Here is a 19049-nt window from a genome sequence, read left to right on the forward strand (position 1 = left end):
CTGTGAATACACACTGAAAAACTGACATCTGGTTCATGTTGAAAGACACAAGCTGTTCAGATCACTTCTCAAGTTATTTAAGTTGGCCTTAGCTTTTTGACCCCAGAATCTTCTTTTTTGGGAAATTTCATATAAAACCCTTAAATTGGTTTCCCAAGATTAAAGTCTCTTATGAACAAAGTAAAGAAAAACATTCATACATAGAACTTCTATGCTAAGACTCAGGCTCTGCCCATGTACAAGTTCAAACTGTTTAATTGGTGTATTACATTTAATAAAGTTGACTGACTCAATTTTCTTTAGAGGAAAATTAGAAAAGCAGTTGTAGTCAATTATGTCAAAATGATTGAATTTGATCCTAGTTTTCCAGAGAAAATGAAAACAGCAATATATTGAGTAGGAGGCAGCAAGGGCGGCTTTACTAAACTCAATGACCTCTTGGAAAATAGAATAATTACACCATTTTTAAAAAAGTTTGTCTAGCTCCTATTTAAGAAAAGTAACTAGAGTTGACCAGAACTCCTAATTTGACAGCCTCAAAGGACTCTTGATTGAAAGTTTTAAATCTGAAAACTGAGGAACGTGGAATATTGAAAGAACAACTTTATAGGGCCAAGGAAGTAATTCTGTTAAAGTTACAAAGGAAAACAAAGCAGACCCAAACCAGCCACTACAGTCTATCTTTGCTGAGTTACTTTGCTGGGGCTCCCAGGCTGTGGAATGGCGTTCATCAATTTGCTGCATCCTCCTTAGTGCAGCCACTTGGTCTTCAGCTGTCCTCCAGCTGCCTCCTGCACGGTTCCAGGCGTCCCATGAAAAGGTGAATATGCCCAGAGAAGAAGAGTGACTTGATGGTTCTGTCTTCTTATGCCTGTTTTTATTGTGAAAATAGAGTCTACACAGAGTCCATTAAACACAGCTTCATGCGTCTGTTTAAAGTGAATAGCTTTGTACAACTAAATCTGTTCGAAAAGTAGAACAGCCGCCCAGAAATGTGAGGGCCCTTGTCTAATTGTAATCTTCTCTCCCAACCAAAGATAAGCACCAGACATATGTGTAAATACGTCTTTAATTTTTTAAAAAATTTTTGCAACTTAGGTGTGCACTTTTTTTTAATGTTTGAGAGAGAGAGTGTGGGGGGAAGGGCAGAGGGAGAGGGAGAGAGACAATCCCAAGCAGGCTCTGAGCTGTCAGCATAGAGCCAGATGCGCCACTCCATCTCACAAACTGTGAGATCATGACCTGAGATGAAATCAAGAGTTGGACGCTTAACTGACTGAGCCACCCAGGTGCCCCTGGGTATGCATTCTGAAACACTGTAGTTTCATTTTGTCTGGTTTTGAACTTTATAAAAATGGAATCATGTAAAGCATAGGGAATATAGTCAATAATATTGGAACAATGTTGTTTGTATGGTGACCCATAGTGACTACACTCACGATGGTGAGCACTGCGTAATGTATAGAATTGTCAAATCACTATGTTGTACATCTAAAACTAATGTAAAATAGTGTGTCAACTATACTTTGATAATGAATTTTTTTAAATGTTTATGTATTTTGAGAGAGAGAGGGTGCACATGAGCGGAGGAGATGCAGAGAGAGAGAACCTCAAGCAGGCTCTGAGCTGTCAGTGCAGAGCCCGACCTGGGGCTCAGTTTCATGAACCATTGGATTGACCTGAGCCAAAGTCAAGAGTAGGATGTTTAACCAACTTGAGCCACTCAGGTGTTCCAAAAATTTTTTTTTTAAAAGAACGCATTTTCACTCTAAGTTTATGGTACCTAAAATTTTAATTAAGACATCATACCCATCTCCTGAAATTCAAAAATCTGTTTCAGAAATAAAATTGGGAGTCCCTGGGTGGCTTAGTCAGTTAAGCCTCTGACTCTTGATTTCAGCTCAGGTCATGATCTGGGGGGTTGAGGACTTGAGTCTCATATCTGGCTCCACACGCTGAGTGAGATTCTTCCTGTCCCTCTCTTTCTCCCCCTCTCTTGCACATGCACACAGCAATGCACTTTCTCAAAACTAAAAGTAAACATTAAAAAAAAAAAAAAGAAAATTGGATAATGAATTTTCAAAAAGCCTGTAACGCTGAAATGGAATAATTTACTAGAAGTTGAGATGGTTTAAAAATATTTGACAATTTTACAAACCTAAAAATGCATGTAATAAATCTTCAAAAAATGGAATTCTGCAGTTTGCATCTGGTTTCCCTCAAAATATTTGTGAGATTTGTTCCTGATGTTGCATGTCACTATAATTCTTTTATTTTCATGGCTGTATAATATTCTATTATAGAACTATACAAAATGTATTTATACATTTTAAGTTGACATAGATTTAGGTTGTTTCTGTTCTGGGTTATTACTGTGATATGGCTATGTTTAATCCTGTGTACGTCTCCTGCACACATTTGCAGACATTTCTCTTAGTATTCTCCTAGAAGGGGAATTGCTAGATGATAGGATGTAACTTCTGTACTAGACACTGCCAAAGAGTTTTCAAAAATAGCCATAATATTTCTTTTTGCTCCCATCAGCAGTATATGAGTGAGAGCTCCTGTTATACACATTCTCTCCAGTATTTGATATTTTCAATTATTTTATATTTTTGTCAACCCACGAGATATGTAGTGGAATCTCTTTGTGGTTATATTTTTCATTTTACTGAATTATTAATTAGATTGAGTACCTTTTCATATGCTTATTGGCTATTTGAAAACCCTCTTTTGTGAAGTGTCTGTTCAAGTCTTTTCCCTGTAATACTATTGAGTTGTCTTTTTCTTATTGACTTGTAGGAGTAGTTTATGCATTCTCGATGTCTTTCCGCCAGGTACATGTATTACAAATATCTTCTCCCATTCTGTAACTTGCCTCTCACTTTCTTAATGGTGTCATCTGATGAACTGAGTTCTTAATGTGATCCAGTTCAATAATATCTTCCTTTATGGGTAATTACTTTTTCTGCCTGGATTAAGAAGTCTTTTCCTACCCTAAGATTATAATAGTATTCTCTGTAGAGTAACTTCTAATACCTTCACTGTTTTGCTTACAAAGTTAATTCTTTAATATCTCTAGAGTGATTTTTGTTTTTTAGCATGAGTTAGGGGAACAGTTTCACTTTCTTCCCATATAGATGTACAATTCCAGCACCACTTGCTTGTCCCTTCACCACCGCTCTACATCAAGTGTCTATATGCATAGGTCTATTTATTGTTTCATTGGTCTGTATATCCATCCTGTCTTAATTACTGTAGCTTTATGAGAAGCCTTGACAGTATGTAAAGCAAGTCCTCCTAAGTTGTTTTTCTTCTTCCGGAGTGATTAACCCCTTCTAGATTTTTTGTATGTCCATATATTTTTAGAATTTGTTTACCAGATTCCTAAAAAGTTCCTACTGACATTTGATTGTGATTTCACTGATCCTCAAAATCATTTTGGCAAAAATTGACATCTTAACAGTATTAATAGCCCACTCATTGAACATGATACATTTGTGTAAGACTTTAATTTTTTCCTTCCTTCTTTCTTTCTTTCTTTCTTTCTTTCTTTCTTTCTTTCTTTCTTTCTTTCTTTCTTTCTTTCTTTCTCTCTCTCTCTCTCTCTCTCTCTCTCTCTCTCTCTCTCTTGTTAGGACTGCCACTTTTTTTCTCAGAAAAATCCCAGGTTTTTTTTTCTTTTTTTAAAAATTTTATTTATTGGGGCACCTGGGTGGTTCAGTTGGTTGAGTCCAACTTCGGCTCAGGTCATGATCTCATGATTTGTGAGTTCGAGCCCCGCATCGGGCTCCGTACTGATAGCTTAGAGCCTGGAGCCCACTTTGGATTCTGTGTCTCCCTCTGTCTCTGCTCCTCCCTTACTTGCACTCTGTCTCTCTCTCTCTCAAAAATAAACAAACATTACAAATTATTTATTTATTCTAATTTACATCCAAGTTAGTTAGCATATAGTGCAATAATGCTTTCAGGAGTAGATTCCAGTGATTCATCCCCTATGTAGAACACCCAGTGCTCATCCCAACAAGTGTCTTCCTTAATGCTCCTTACCCATTTAGCCCATGCCCCCACCCACAACCCCTCCAGCAACCCTCAGTTTGTTCTCTGTATTTAAGAGTCTCATGTTTTGTCCCCCTCATTTTTATATTATTTTTTCTTCCCTTGCCTTGTGCTCATCTCTTTTGTATCTTAAATTCCACATATGAGTGAAGTCATATATTTGTCTTTCTCTGACTAATTTCACTTAACATAAGACCCTCTAGTTCCATCCATGTAGTTCCAAATAGCAAGATTTCATTCTTTTTGATTGCTGAGTAATACACCATTGTATATATATACCACTTCTTTATCATCTGTTGACAGACTTTTGGGTTCTTTCCATACTTTAGCTATTGTCAATAGTGCTGCTATAAACATGGGGTGCATGTGCCCCCTTTGAAACAGCACACCTGTATCCCTTGGTTAAATACCTAGTAGTGCAATTTCTGGGTCATACGGTAGTTGTATTTTATTTTATTTTTTGAGGAATCTCCATACTGTTTTCCAGAGTGGCTGCACCAGTTTGCATCAGTGCAGAAGAGATCCTCTTTCTCTGCATCTTTGCCAACATTTGTTGTTGCCTGAATTGTTAATTTTAGCCATTCTGACTGGTGTGAGGTGATATCTCATTGTAGTTTTAATCTGTATTTCCTGGATGATGAGTGATGGTGAGCATTTTTTCATGTGTCGGTTTGCCACCTAGATGTCTTCTTTGGAAAAGTGTCTATTCATGTCTTTTGCCCATTTCTTCACTGGATTATTTGTTCTTTGGGTGTTGAGTTGGTAAGTTCTCTATAGATTTTGGATACTGACCCTTTATCTGATATGTCATTTGCAAATATCTTCTCCCATTCCATTGGTTGCCTTTTAGTTTTTCTGATTTTTCCTTTGCTGTGCAGCAGCTTTTTATCTTGATGAGGTTCCAATAGTTCATTTTTGCTTTTGTTTCCCTTGCTTCTGGAGACATGTTCAGTAAGAAGCTGCTGTGGCCAAGGTCAAAGAGGTTTTTGCCTGCTTTCTCCTTGAGGATTTTGATGGCTTCCTGTCTTATGTTTAGGTCTTTCATGCATTTTGAGTTTATTTTTGTGTATGGTGTAAGAATGCATTCTTCTGCATGTTGCTGTCCAGTTTTCCCACCACCATTTGTTGAAGAGACTGTCTTTATTTCATTGGATATTCTTTCCTGTTCTGTCAAAGATTATTTCGCCATATGTTTGTGGGTCCATTTCTGGGTTCTCTATTCTGTTCCATTGATCTGAGTATTTGTATTTGTGCCAGTGCCATACTGTTTTGATGATTAAATCTTTGTAATACATCTTGAAGTGTGGGATTGTGATGCCTCCAGCTTTGGTTTTCTTTTTCAGGATTGCTTTGCCTATTCGGGGTCTTTTGTGGTTCCATACAAATTTTAGGATCATTTGTTCTAACTCTGTGAAGAATGCTGGTGTTATTTTGATAAGGATTGCAAGACTTTAATTTCTAACAAAATTTTTATTGATTTCTGCAGAGGTTCTGTGCTTTGTTACTTTATTCTTGGGTGTTTATTATTTTTGAAACTATTAAAAATATTAACTTTAAAAAATTTATTTTCTGGGGTGCCTGGGTAGCTCAGTCAGTTAAGCGTCCAACTCTTGGTTTTGGCTCAGGTCACAATCTCATGGTTTTATGAGTTTGAGCCCCTCATCAGGCTCCATGCTGATGGTGCGGAGCCTGCGTGGGATTTTCTGTCCCCTTCTCTCTCTGTCCCTCCCCTACTTGTGCTGTCTCTGTCTCTCTCAAAATAAATAAATTTATCAATTATTTCTTTCATGCTTTGTGCCTTTAGGGTTGTATCTAAAAAGTCATAGCTATACCCACAGTCATGTAGATTTCTTTTATGGTATCTTCTAGGAGTTTTAGTTTTACATCTTACATTTAGGTTTATGATGCATTTTGAGTTAATCCTTGTGAAAAGTTTAAGATCTGTGCCCAGAGTCATCTTTTTGAAATGTGAATGTCCAATTGTTGGAACATCATTTACTGAAAAGATAATCTTTTCTTCATTATATTGCCTTTGCTTCTTTGTCAAAGATTAGTTGTCTATATTCATGTGGTACTATTTCTGGACTTTCTATTCTGTTCCATTACTCTATTTTTTTTACTTTTGTTTGTTTTTGGTTTTGTTTTTGCCAGTAGCACGCTGTCTTAAGTACTTTTTAGTTTTATAGTAAGTCTTGAAACTAGGTATTGTCAGTCCTCTGATTTTGTTCTTCAGCATTGAGTTGACTTCTCTGCGTTGGTTTTTTTGTTTGTTTGTTTTTGTTTTTGTTTTGCTTCTCCATATAAACTTTAGAATGATTTTGTTGTAACTCACAAAATAACTTGCTGAGATTTTGATTTTTATTGCACTGACTCTATGGATCAAGTTGGGAAGAACTGACACGTTAAAGTATTGAGACTTATCTATGAACATGGAATATCTCTTCATGTATTTGGTTGTCCTTCCTATCTTTTATCAGAATTTTATAGTTTTATTAATATAAATCTACATATCTTGTTGGATTTATACATAGGTATTTAATTTGGGGCAGCTAATGTAAATGGTAGTGTATGTTTAATTTTAAATTCTACTTGTTCATTGTTGATAATATAGGAAAGCTCAGAGTGGGAGATTTTAAAAGATTTTTAAAGTAAATGACGTAACTAGCAGGTAGAAACCAGGCATGATATAAAGTAATTGAACAAGATTAACAAAGTGTCCTCATAAACACATATAAAACACAGCATGCAAGAATAACAGAATATACATTTTTTTTTAAATTTTTTTTTTCAACGTTTATTTATTTTTGGGACAGAGAGAGACAGAGCATGGATGGGGGAGGGGCAGAGAGAGAGGGAGACACAGAATCGGAAACAGGCTCCAGGCTCTGAGCCATCAGCCCAGAGCCTGACGCGGGGCTCGAACTCACGGACCGCGAGATCGTGACCTGGCTGAAGTCGGACGCTCAACCAACTGCGCCACCCAGGTGCCCCAATATACATTTTTTTAATTGCACATACTAAGCAATAAAGCATGGTTCAACAAATACCAAAGGATTGAAATCACACCAAGGAAGTCTTCTGACTGCTATATGATTATGCTAGAAGTCTGTAACAACAACAACAAAACAGAAAATCCCCATATGTTTAGATATTAAGAAATATGCTTTTATATGGAGCTCCTGGGTGGCTCAGTCAGTTAAGTGTCCAACTCTATTTAAAAAAAATTTTTTTTAACATTTATTTATTTTTGAGAGACAGAGAAGAAGTGGGAGAGGGGCAGAGAGAGAAGGAGACACAGAATCCAAAACAGGCTCCAGGCTCTGAGCTGTCAGCACAGAGCCCAATGCAGGGCTCAAACCCACGAACCATGAGATCATGACCTGAGCCGAAGCTGGACACTCAACCCATGAGCCACCCAGGTGCTCCATGTGTCCAACTCTTGATTTTAGCTCAGGTCATGATCTCATGGTCATGGGATCAAGCCCTACTTGGGTTTCGTGCTGAACATGGAGCCTGCTTGGGATTCTCTCTCTCTCCCTTTCTCTCTCAAGCCCCTCTCCCACTTGAGCTTTCTCTCTCTCTTTCTCTCAAAACAAATAAGTCAACATTAAAACAATAACTTATTAAAGGGGCACCTGGGTGGCTCAGTGGTTAAGCATCTGACTTTGGCCAGGTCATGGTCTCACGGTTTGTGGGTCCAAGCCCCACATTGGGCTCCACGCTGGTAGTGTGGAGCCTGCTTGGGATTATCTCTCTCCCTCTCTTTGCCCCTTCCCCACTCATGCTTTCTCTCTATCAAAATAAATAAACTTAAAAAAAATTATTGGGTGGCTCAGTTGGTTGTGTCCGACTTTGGCTCAGGTCATGATCTCATGGCTCATGAGTTTGATCCCCACATTGGGCTCTGTGCTGACAGCTCAGAGCCTGAAGTCTGATTCAGATTCTGTGTCTCCCTGTCTCTCTGCCCCTCCCCCATTCATGCTCTGTCTCTCAAAAATAAATAAACATTAACAATTTTTTAAATAAAAATTAAAAGATTATTAAAAAAAGAAATGCTTTTATAAAATTCATGGTCCAAGTTAGAAAGTATTTTGAGCTGAATTATTTGCAATCCATATGAAATAGAGGATCTAAACAAAGATCACCAAATGCTGCTAGCATCACAAAAAGAGAGACATCCAGGACATCATATGTTTTCACACTACCTATGAAAATATTCTTACCAAAAAATCAACCTGATTCTAAATAAACCTCAATCTGTCAGTTTACAGAAAATGTAAAGGATAGAAGAACATGTTAAACACCACCACAGGGATGCAACCAACAAAACCTAGAATATGAGAAACATTATTGGATGAATGACCCAAATTTTCTCAACAGATAAATTGCAAGGAATAATAAAAGACTGGAGGTGAGGGAAAAAGTAATGTGGTGGTAATTTATAGATTAAGAGATTTAAGAGACATGTAAATGAAATGCTATGTGTGGACTTTGAATCCTGATTCTAAGCAATTAACTTAGAAATGTATTTATAACACATGAAAATTCAAACACTGCATATTTGATGATACTGGGAATTTCCTATTATTTAAGTATGTTATAATATATATATATATGTATATATATATATATATATATATATATATATATATATATACATATAATTTTTGGGTGCCTGGGTAGCTCAGTCGTGTAAACATCCGACTTCAGCTCAGGTCATGATCTCACAGTTCCCGAGTTCAAACCCCACATCGGGCTTTGTGCTGACAGCTCAGAGCCTGGAGCCTGCTTCAGATTCTGTGTCTTCCTCTCTTTCTGCCCCTCCCCCATTTGCTCTCCATCTCTGTCTCTGAAATTAAATACATGTTAAAAAAAATTTTAAAGATCATTTTCTTCTAGAGTTAAATGTTAAAATATGTATAGATGAAAGGATATGCTGTTTGGAATTTGCTTCAAAACAATCCAGCACTAATGTGAATAAAATAATATTAGCAATGAGCTGACAATTGTTGAAACTGGCTAATGAGTACACGGAAGTTCATGATACTCTTCACATTTGAATACATTTAAAATTTTTCATGATAAAAGTGTTTTTAAAAATCACCACATGCAAATAAAGAAGTATTTTGTGAGGAATGTATGGCCTTAATTGAAATACATATATTTAAAAACAAGGGCTCATTCTAGTCACTGAGTCTTTTTTATGTTCCTGTCTGTAGCTACTCCCAGAAGCTTGTAACCTAAAATTTCACTGTCAGTTCCGTGTTGTGGATCTTTTTTCACTCGTCTTGCTGGAGGTTTGATAACCCTTTAAACCTGCAAATTCATGTCCTTCTGTACCTGGTTTTTGGTTATTTTGTGGATGATCTCTCTCCCTACCCCCCCCTCCCCCCACCATTTTCTCTCTCCTCCTTTTTTTTTTGGAAGACCTGTTGTTCAAATATTGAACATTAGAGTGGTCTTTTAAATTTCCTATATTACCTCTCCTATTTTTAATCTCTCTGTCTTGTCTTTTTCTCTACTTTTTAGAATTTGCCCTCAACTTCATCATCCAAGTGATATAAAGAATTTTCCATCGCCCTTCTCATTCTTTTAACTACAAGAGCTCTCTTTCTAACTTTTTTTTTTTTTTTTACAGCACATGATCATGTTTATTCCAGTTGTTTTTCTCTGTGTTTATTTTTGTCTTTATCTTTTGTCTTTAAGGATTTTCTTGATATTTGATAATTCTTGGCTATGATACTTTTTTTCTCAAATTTTTACTTAAATTCGAGTTAGTTAACATACAGTGCAATATTGGTTTTATTTGCTTATATTTTCAAATGAGAGGTTAAAACATTTTAAAAACTTGTCATTTGGGTGATGCTTGTCAACTTGAAATTTACTATATAGTAAAAATGGACCATAAGTAAACTGACTGAGACATTTATTGAGAGAAATCAAAATATAACTTTTTAATTATTCTCATGAGGGTTTGTCATATTTCCTAGAGAAAAGTATTCTAATATTCTGCTAAGAGGGAGGGTTGGGGGTTAGGAAGTTGTCTTTTTGCCTCATTTTCTTTGAGAACTGTTCTCTCTTTTGAAAAAAAAATTTTTTTTACTTTAGATTGCATAAAGTTTCAGGAGAGTGCAAAATTAAAGTGTTCTATTGTTGGGGTGCCTGGGTGGTACAGTCTGTGAAGCCTCCGATCTCAGGGTCATGAGTTCAAGCCCTGCGTTGGGCTCTGCACTGGGTGTGAAGCTACTTAAAAAAAAAAGGAAAGAAAAAAAAGTGTTCTATTATTATTTGTCTTCATATGTCCTTTTATTCACTCAACAAATAATTATTTGTTGTCTTACATATTAATATTGTTCTGGATGCTGAGGATACAGTGGTGAGAAAGGAAGACAGGACCATTGCCCTTATGGAGCCTATTTACATAAATAGGCTGTTACTGGGAAGAGATAAATAATAAAAAGTAAATAAATTTTAAAAAAGAAAAAAAAAAAAAGAAAGGCTAAAAATGAATGATCACAATGTACTCACCAGATTAGTAAACATGAAAAGGATAAAAAATATATATAAACTATTGATGAGAATGTGAAGTACCTGGAACTCATAAACCACAGGTGGGAGTGTAAATTAGTTCAACTACTTTTAGAAACGTCTTGGTATTTTGTAGTACAGTTGAATTTATATAGATCCTCTCACCCAGCAATTCCACTCTGTTGTAAACCTAGACAAGTACATGCACCTATGCCCTGGGATACACATACAAGAGTATTCACAGCAGTATTATTTGTAATGGCCAAGAACAATCCACATTTCCTCAACAATAAGATGGACATATTTTGAAGTATGTGCCTACAAAGGAATTCTATACACTACTGAAAATGAAAGGACTACAGTTACATGCAGTGAATGAATCTTAAGAGTAATGATGACCAAAGGAAGGCAAACAAAAAAAATACTTAGGACCACAAAGACATGAACCATAAAATAAAATAATTGATAAATTGGATTTTATCAAAATAAAAATCTTCTTTTCAAAAGACACCATTAAGGGACTCCTGGATGGCTCAGTTGGTTGAGCATCCAGCTCTGGATTTCAGCTCAGGTCATGATCTCAGCACGGAGCCTGCTTGAGATTCTCTGTCACCCCCTGCCCCTCCCCTGCTCATATGTGCTCGCTCTCTCTCTCTCTCTCTCAAAAAAAAAAAAAAAAAAAAAAAAAAGACACCATTAAAGTTTGGTCACAGGCCAGGAGATATATCTATTTGCAATGCATATACCTGACAAAGGATTTGTACCCAGAATATATAAACAATACTTACAAGTCAATAATAAGCAACCCAATTCTTAAAAACTAGGCAAGATACTTGAACAAACACTTCGACAAAGAAGATATACAAATGACCAATAATGTGTGAATAGATGTTCAACATTGTTAGTCATCAAGGAGATGTAAATTGAAACCACAGTGAGATACCACCTCACACAACTAGAATGGACCTCACCACTAGAATGACCTTACCACGTGTTGATAAAGTTGTGCAGTGATTTGAGCTCTTGTACCCTGCTAGTGGGAATGGAAAATGATACAACTACTTTGAAAAAACAGTATGACAGTTTCTTATAAAGTTAAACACAAACTTACCACATACTTCCCCCACAAGCACACTAGGTATTTACCCAAGAGAAATGGAAGCTTCTGTCCCCCCAGGGATCTGTACATAACTATTTGGAGCAGCTTAAATCACAAATGCCCAATACTGGAAAGAACCCAGTGTTCATCAACTGCTGAATGGGTGAACAAACTTAGTATAGCTTTTCAATGGGATACTTGTTTTGCAATAAGGGAAAAACTAGTGACATATTATTGATAACATAGATGAATCTCAAAAACGCGATGCTGAGCAAAAGAAGCCAGATTCAAAAGAGTGCTTTTTGTATCATTTCATGTATAAATAAAAGTAAAAAACTAACCTATAGTGACAGAAAGCGGATCAGTGGTTGCTTACGGGTGGGGGAGGGACTGACTGCCCAGAGTCACAAGGGACTTCTTGAGGTGATGGAAATGTTCCATATCTAGACAGCACTGATCAAACTGCACATGTAAAATGGGTAAATTTTGTTGTATATAAATTATACCTGATTCAATCTGACTTAAAAGCAAAAGGTATTTGTACATGTGTGTTTATAGCAGCATTATTCACAATCGCTAAAAAGTTGAAGCAACCCAAGTGTCCACTGATGGATGAATGGATACACAAGTGTGCTACACACACACACAATGTAAAACTGCTCAGCCTTAAGAAGGAAGAAACTGCTACAACACGGAGAAGACGTGAGGACATTACCCTGAGTGAAATAAGCCAAACACAAAAGGACGAATATTATATGATTCCACTCAAATGAGGTACTTCTAGTGGCCAAATTCATAGAGACAAAGAGTAGAATGGAGACTACCAGAGGCTGGGGGGACCGGGGAATGGGACGTTATTGTTTAATGGGTGCAGATGAGAACGTTCTGGAGATGGATGATGGTGATAGCTTCACAACAGTGTGAGTATACTTAATGCCACTGTATGTTTAAAATGCTTAACATGGTAAAATTCTGTTATAGGTATGTTATCACAATTTAAAAAGAGAGGGGGAAAGGAAAGAGCCAACAAAGGAGAGCTAGGGCCCAATTTTTCTTCATGGGTCTTCTGAGAGATTGCCTTGAGTGTAGGTCTGGGGCTGTCACAAGGACCTGTGTGCCAGCAGGAAGGAGGGTCCACCACCTGGCACAGTGGTACCAAATGATGGACAGGAGAAGAGTTGGGAAGCCACTGACAGGCTCACGGGAAAGATAAATATGGAACAACGAGAAAGAAATAGAGCCATCTTAACCAGATTTATGCTGGCCCGGACATAAGTCCTTCATCTGGACTTCATCTGCCAGGAGATGACTGAAGAGACAGATGCAGGGAAAATCCAGAGCAACCAAAGAACAGCCTAAAAATGCTGGTCTTAGCAGCAATTAATTACTAATTAATAGTAAAGAAAGTGGGGCACCTGGATGGCTCAGTCGGTTAAGCGTCCGACTTCGGCTCAGGTCAGGATCTCACAGTTTGTGAGTTCGAGCCCCGCATCGGGCTCTGTGCTGACAGCTCAGGGCCTGGAGCCTGCTTCACATTCTGTGTCTCCCTCTCTCTCTGCCCCTTCCCTGCTCATGCTGTGTCTCTCTCTGTCTCAAAAATAAATAAACATAAAAAAAATAGTAAAGAAAGTAAGACATCCACACGTTAAAGAATTAAAACTGCATAAAAGGGTATCCATGCAGTGAAAAGCTAAACCCCCCTCTCCTCCCCAATTTCTTGTTCCCTTCCCCAAAGGCAGCCTCGTGAAGAATTCCCCTGTGTCTTTCAAGACACTTTCTCTGCATGTCTAAGCATAGATAGATATATTTGTCTGCAAATAAGCATGGGGCTCTCTCAAGTAGCTCTACTCTTCTTATTTTATTATCCAGGTAAAATGCTACCACCACTGCTGTTTTTCATCTTATTTTTATTTCACTTGCTGTATCTTGGAGAGATTTTGTGTATATTTCACTACCTGGAATGACCTCCTCCTTTTTAGTGGCTGCATAGTTTTCCATTGTGTAGCAACGTTCCATTACACCTATGGGCTAACTCACACTGCCTCTCACTTTTTCCTGTGGCCTGTAGGGTTTTCCTACTCAGTAGTCCAGCTGGAGTACAAGTGCTCAATGCCACAGACATTTCCTCTGCACGGGGCTGTGCCACAGACATGCTCAGTAGGAACTTGAATGAAGGGACCTCTGTGTGTGAAATCTCTTAAATTCCTGGGCCCTGAAAACCTCCCTGCCCTTCACTTTTGCTTTCATTCTGCTCCTTCTCACTTGTGTTTTTCCTCTTGTTCATTTTCTCTTTCTTTCACCCTACTCTGCTGCCTATGCACCCCAAGGGCCTTTCACCTTTTGCTGGATTCGAAACAAAATCAAACCTGTGTTTAGAGGTTAAAAAGAATCCTCAGCAGCTTGTGTTTAGACATCTTTGAAACTCTTCATGTTGATACATATGTTTCTATACATGTCTACTTTTAAAGTACTGGGCAGCTACATTCGGTCCTAGTAGATGAGAAAGTGATTTTTCATTTGTACAACTTTCTGGAATCTGAGAACGTTCGAGGTGGAAGGGACCTTGCAGAGCATCTTGTTTTAGAGATGAGGATGCTAAAACCCAGAGAGGTTAGGGGGTTTGCCTGTGGTCACACAACCTGATTGTCATTTTGAAGCTCTGTGGGATTGTGTATAGGGAAATACGTCTCACTCCTTTACTCAACAAGCATTTACTAAGTTCTATGCCAGACACCGGATTAGGCTGAAGGCAGAGCAGTGAAGGGACCAGAGAGACAGAATGAGCCACGCTCACACTTGCTGAGCCTCAGTGAGTCACAAAGCAGGTCCTTGGGCAGTGTGATGAGGAAACAGCTATTCTGAGTTGCTGCCTTGGCACTTGACAGTGTGACAGCCCTGCTGACGTTCCGAGTTTGGACATTTAGATGGGACCTGGGCTCAGGATTCACCCCCAAGTTCCCCCTGTGCTTTTCCCGGGGCCACTTTTTTTTTTTTTTTAATTTTTTTTTTCAACGTTTATTTATTTTTGGGACAGAGAGAGACAGAGCATGAATGGCGGAGGGGCAGAGAGAGAGGGAGACACAGAATCGGAAACAGGCTCCAGGCTCTGAGCCATCAGCCCAGAGCCCGACGCGGGGCTCGAACTCACGGACCGCGAGATCGTGACCTGGCTGAAGTCGGACGCTTAACCGACTGCGCCACCCAGGCGCCCCCCGGGGCCACCTTTACAATAGAGTTGAACCCATGAAAAGTTAGTGACCTTCGCCCCAACCACCTCCTAAGTAGTGGGTGCTTGCTTCTCTGCTCTCTGTCCCTTGCTCGTTGGTGACCCGGGACGGAGGACTGGCCTACCCCTGCTCACGGCCCACCCATTCTGCCAGGTTTCTAGAATCTGTTCGCCATAAATCTGGGACTCGACTTCCTTTGTGTGAGTGAATTGGAACTGTGCCTTCAATCGAAATGACCCTGGGGTTTTCACTTCCCCAAAGTGAGAGCTCAGATGCTGAGGGGGCTTACCATCCGACCCTACGGGGTGGCTCATGCCTGCAGGCAGCAGATTATAATCTGCATGTTCTTTTTTTTTAACTTAAAAAAAATGTTTATTTATTAGAGAGAGAGAGCACAAGTGGGGGAAGGGGCAGCGAGAGAGCGAGAGAGAGGATCCCAAACAGGCTCTGCATTGTCAGCACAGAGCCCGACTTGGGGCTCGATCCCAGGAACCGTGAGATCATGACCTGAGCCGAAATCAGGAGTCAGATGCTTCACCAACTGAGCCACCCAGGTGCCCGCATTATCTGCATGTTCTTAATTTATTACACCAGCTCCAAGCCCCCCACGCAGGGTCACAGCCTCTCCCTCGGGACTCAGCCTGACCTGGGCAGGGTGCTCCCCTCTGCTCACTCACTGTGCCAGTGCTTTCGCTCCTCATCCCTCCCCCGTGCTGGGGCCATCTCTAGTGCCCTTGACCAGGCCCCCTTGCAACCTCTGTCCTTCTCTGTTTCAGGCCAGGCCTTGTGCTGGGGCACCTTGTGAGGTGCACCCCAGCTGAGCTAAAAGTGCCTGTCAGCCATCAAACAACACACAGTCTGGGCTGCATCCAGAGGTCTGTCTCCTCCCTTGAGCACCACTCTCTGGAGACGCCAGCCCAGGATGTCTCAGGGAAACCTGGCCCTCCCTCCTGGTCCCTCAGGGCATCCCCTGGTGGCCTTGGGCAAGTCACACCCCCTCCCTGTGCCTCCGTTTCCTCCTCTGCAGGATGAGGGTGGGGGGACCTGAGAGGTGCCTTTTGGCTCTGACATCCAGTGATGCCATCAGGGGTTCTGGAGGTGGCCCTCCTTCATGACTTTGAAAACCTGATGGATAAGGGAGACTGTCTCTGAAATTTTGAAATCCCAGTCTGTGATTGCCTTTCCCCTGGGTCATAGGTGATATCAGAGGAGGCTGTGAGGGATACCCGGGCTGGGAGCAGTCGTGTGAAGCTGGTTTCCCTGCCCAGACTCCTCCACATGGCCTCATATCACCCTCCTGCTGCCCTGTTCTCACACAAGCCCTGATCCCAACACTGGGAGCCCAGAGCAGCCATTTAGAAATTCTAGGGAGAAGGAATAAAAAGGTTAAGAAAAGGTCTTTACCCCCAAAATGGCAGGACAGCTATATCTAACTCGATGCTGTACTGGTGCTCAAACTCATTCTGTAGGAATGAAAATGTGTAAGCCTATCCACGTTTGCAAAGCACAGAGGAGAACCATCATTAAGGACATGCAAACTGAATCCTTAAAAGGAAAATAATTTTTTAAAAAAGAATCTTTTACTAAGGCATTGCCCCCTCCTTAAGTTTTGGCATCTTAAACTTTTCGTATTGGGTCTTCTTAAAGCAGGGCCCGCAATTACAGAAAATTCACTGAAGGAAAAAAAGCTGCATTTATGCCTCTCAGAGTGCGTTTTTAAATACCAAACAGAAGGGCAAGAGGGAACAAAATTATATGCTTTCTGGTTCCAAAAAGAGGTTAAGAACCAAAAAGGCTTTTTACAGTTGGATTGAGGGAAATGGTACCAGGGAGAAAACAGTCTGCTAATAAATGGGCAAGAGCATGTCATTAATGATGATGGCAAATGTTTTAGATGAGAGTCCGTTTTCAAAGCTCATTTAAAAATCTTTAATAAAAATAATCAAAGAAAGAAATACGAGCGCTAGGATGCTCTAGAGGCCTTGCAAAAACAGTTGTGGCTTTAGTGAATTAAATATGTGAATTATGTTGTACTAGCATAGTACTTGCTGTATACCAGGCTCTGTGAGAGGCACTGCAGATAATGCAGCGAACAAAACAAAGTCCCCTGCCCACTCGGAGCTCATACCCCAGTGGAGGCGAGAGATGAGAACACACCATTACAACACATAGTGTGACAGATAGTGGTAAGTGCTGATGAGCAAAATACGAACAGGAGAAATGTAACGTGTGGGGTGGAAGGGGATGAAATTTTAGGTAAAATGGTTGGGGAAGACTGTTACAGGCTGAATTTTGCATCATCCCCACCCCCTTCATATGTCGACATTTTAACCTTCAGCACCTCAGAGTATGACTATATTTGGAGATTGGGTCTTTAATTAACAATTCAAGTTAGGGGCGCCTGGGTGGCTCAGTCGGTTGAGCATCTGACTTCGGCTCAGGTCATGATCTCACAGTTCCTGAGTTCGAGCCCTGTGTTGGGCTCTGTGCTGACAGCTCGGAGCCTGGAGCTTGCTTTGGATTCTGTGTCTCCCTTTCTCTCTGCACCTCCCCCAATCATGCTCTGTCTCTCTGTCTCTGTCTCTCTCTCTCTCAAAGAATAAATAAACATAAAAAAAAAGAGGTCATTAAGTTAAAATGAGATGATTATGGTGGGCCCTAATCCCATAGGACTGGTGACCTTAAAGAAGAGATTAGGACACAGGCAGAGGGAAGGCCATCTACAAGCCTAGGAGAGAGGGCTCAGAAGGAGTCAGCCCTGCAGACACCTTATTCTTGGACTACCAGCCTCCAGAAGTATATTTCTCCAGAAAATAAATTTCTATTGTTGGAGTCACCCAGTCTTGGTACTTTGTTATGGCCATCTTAGCTAACACAAAGACCTCACTTTTTATTTTATTTTTTTATTTGTGTTAAAAAAAATTTTTTTTAACGTTTATTTATTTTTGAGACAGAGAGAGACAGAGCATGAACGGGGGAGGGTCAGAGAGAGGGAGACACAGAATCTGAAACAGGCTCCAGGCTCTGAGCTGTCAGCACAGAGCCCGACGTGGGGCTCGAACTCACGGACCGCGAGATCATGACCTGAGCCGAAGTCAGCCGCTCAACTGTCTGAGCCACCCAGGCACCCCTCACTTTTTATTTTTTGAATTTTAGAGAAAGAGTGGAAGCAAGGGACAGGGGCAGAGGGAGAGAGAGAGAGAGAGAGAGAGAGAGAGAATCTTAAGCAGACTCCATGCTCAGCATGGGCTGGATGGGGAGGGGGGTGGCTGGATTCCATGGCTGTGGGATCACGACCTGAGCCAAAATTGAGAGTAGGACACTCAACCGAGTCACCCAGGCACCCAACTGAAAAAGAACTTTTGAGTAGAGATCAGAAGTGAGCCAAAGGATGAGCCAAGCAGGTAGGTGTTAAGGGGATGACGTGGACAGTGGGTACAGAAGCCCTGATGCAGCGATGTGCCCTGTGTGTCTGGAACAGAGTAACGGGAGGTCAGGGAGGTGACAGAGTGTGTGAAAAAAAGGGGGGGGGGGTGGCGTTGGCTTTTCCTCTGAGATGGGAAACTGTTAGAGGGTTTTGAACAGAGAAGTGTGACACGGTCTGACCTATATTTTGACAGAAGCATTCTGGCTGCTGACTTGAAAATAGATGTCAGACAAGGGAGCAGGGAAACCAGTGGAGAGACTTGGGTAGTGCTTCAGATGAGAGCTGATGGCGACTTGAACAAGGGTGAGGCAGAGGAGTGGGTAAAACGTGGTTGAATCCTGGATGTCTTTTGAAGGCAGAGCTGGTAGGAACAGCTGACAAATCATATGTGGAATGTTATAGAAAGAAGAGTCAAGAGAACTCCAGTGTTTTTATTCTGAGCGTCTGGAGGAATGGAGTTGCCATGAAGTGGGACGAGCAAGCCAGTAAGAGGGGCAGGGAGTGGGGGAAATGTCAGGGGTTCCGCTCTGGGCATGTTAGAAGCCTCTGGGCTCAGAGCATCATGTTAGAAATCCAAAAGGAGATGTCGCGTCCAAAGCTGGACGCCGGTCCTGCATTCAGGAGAGGGTGCAGCCTGAAGAAGTAGGAGTGGGAGCCATTGGCAGACACAGGTGGCTAAACCCACGAGACCATCGGGCGCCAGAGTGTG

Source organism: Leopardus geoffroyi, chromosome B1 (genome assembly GCF_018350155.1).
Source record: "Leopardus geoffroyi isolate Oge1 chromosome B1, O.geoffroyi_Oge1_pat1.0, whole genome shotgun sequence".
Taxonomy (NCBI): domain Eukaryota; kingdom Metazoa; phylum Chordata; class Mammalia; order Carnivora; family Felidae; genus Leopardus; species Leopardus geoffroyi.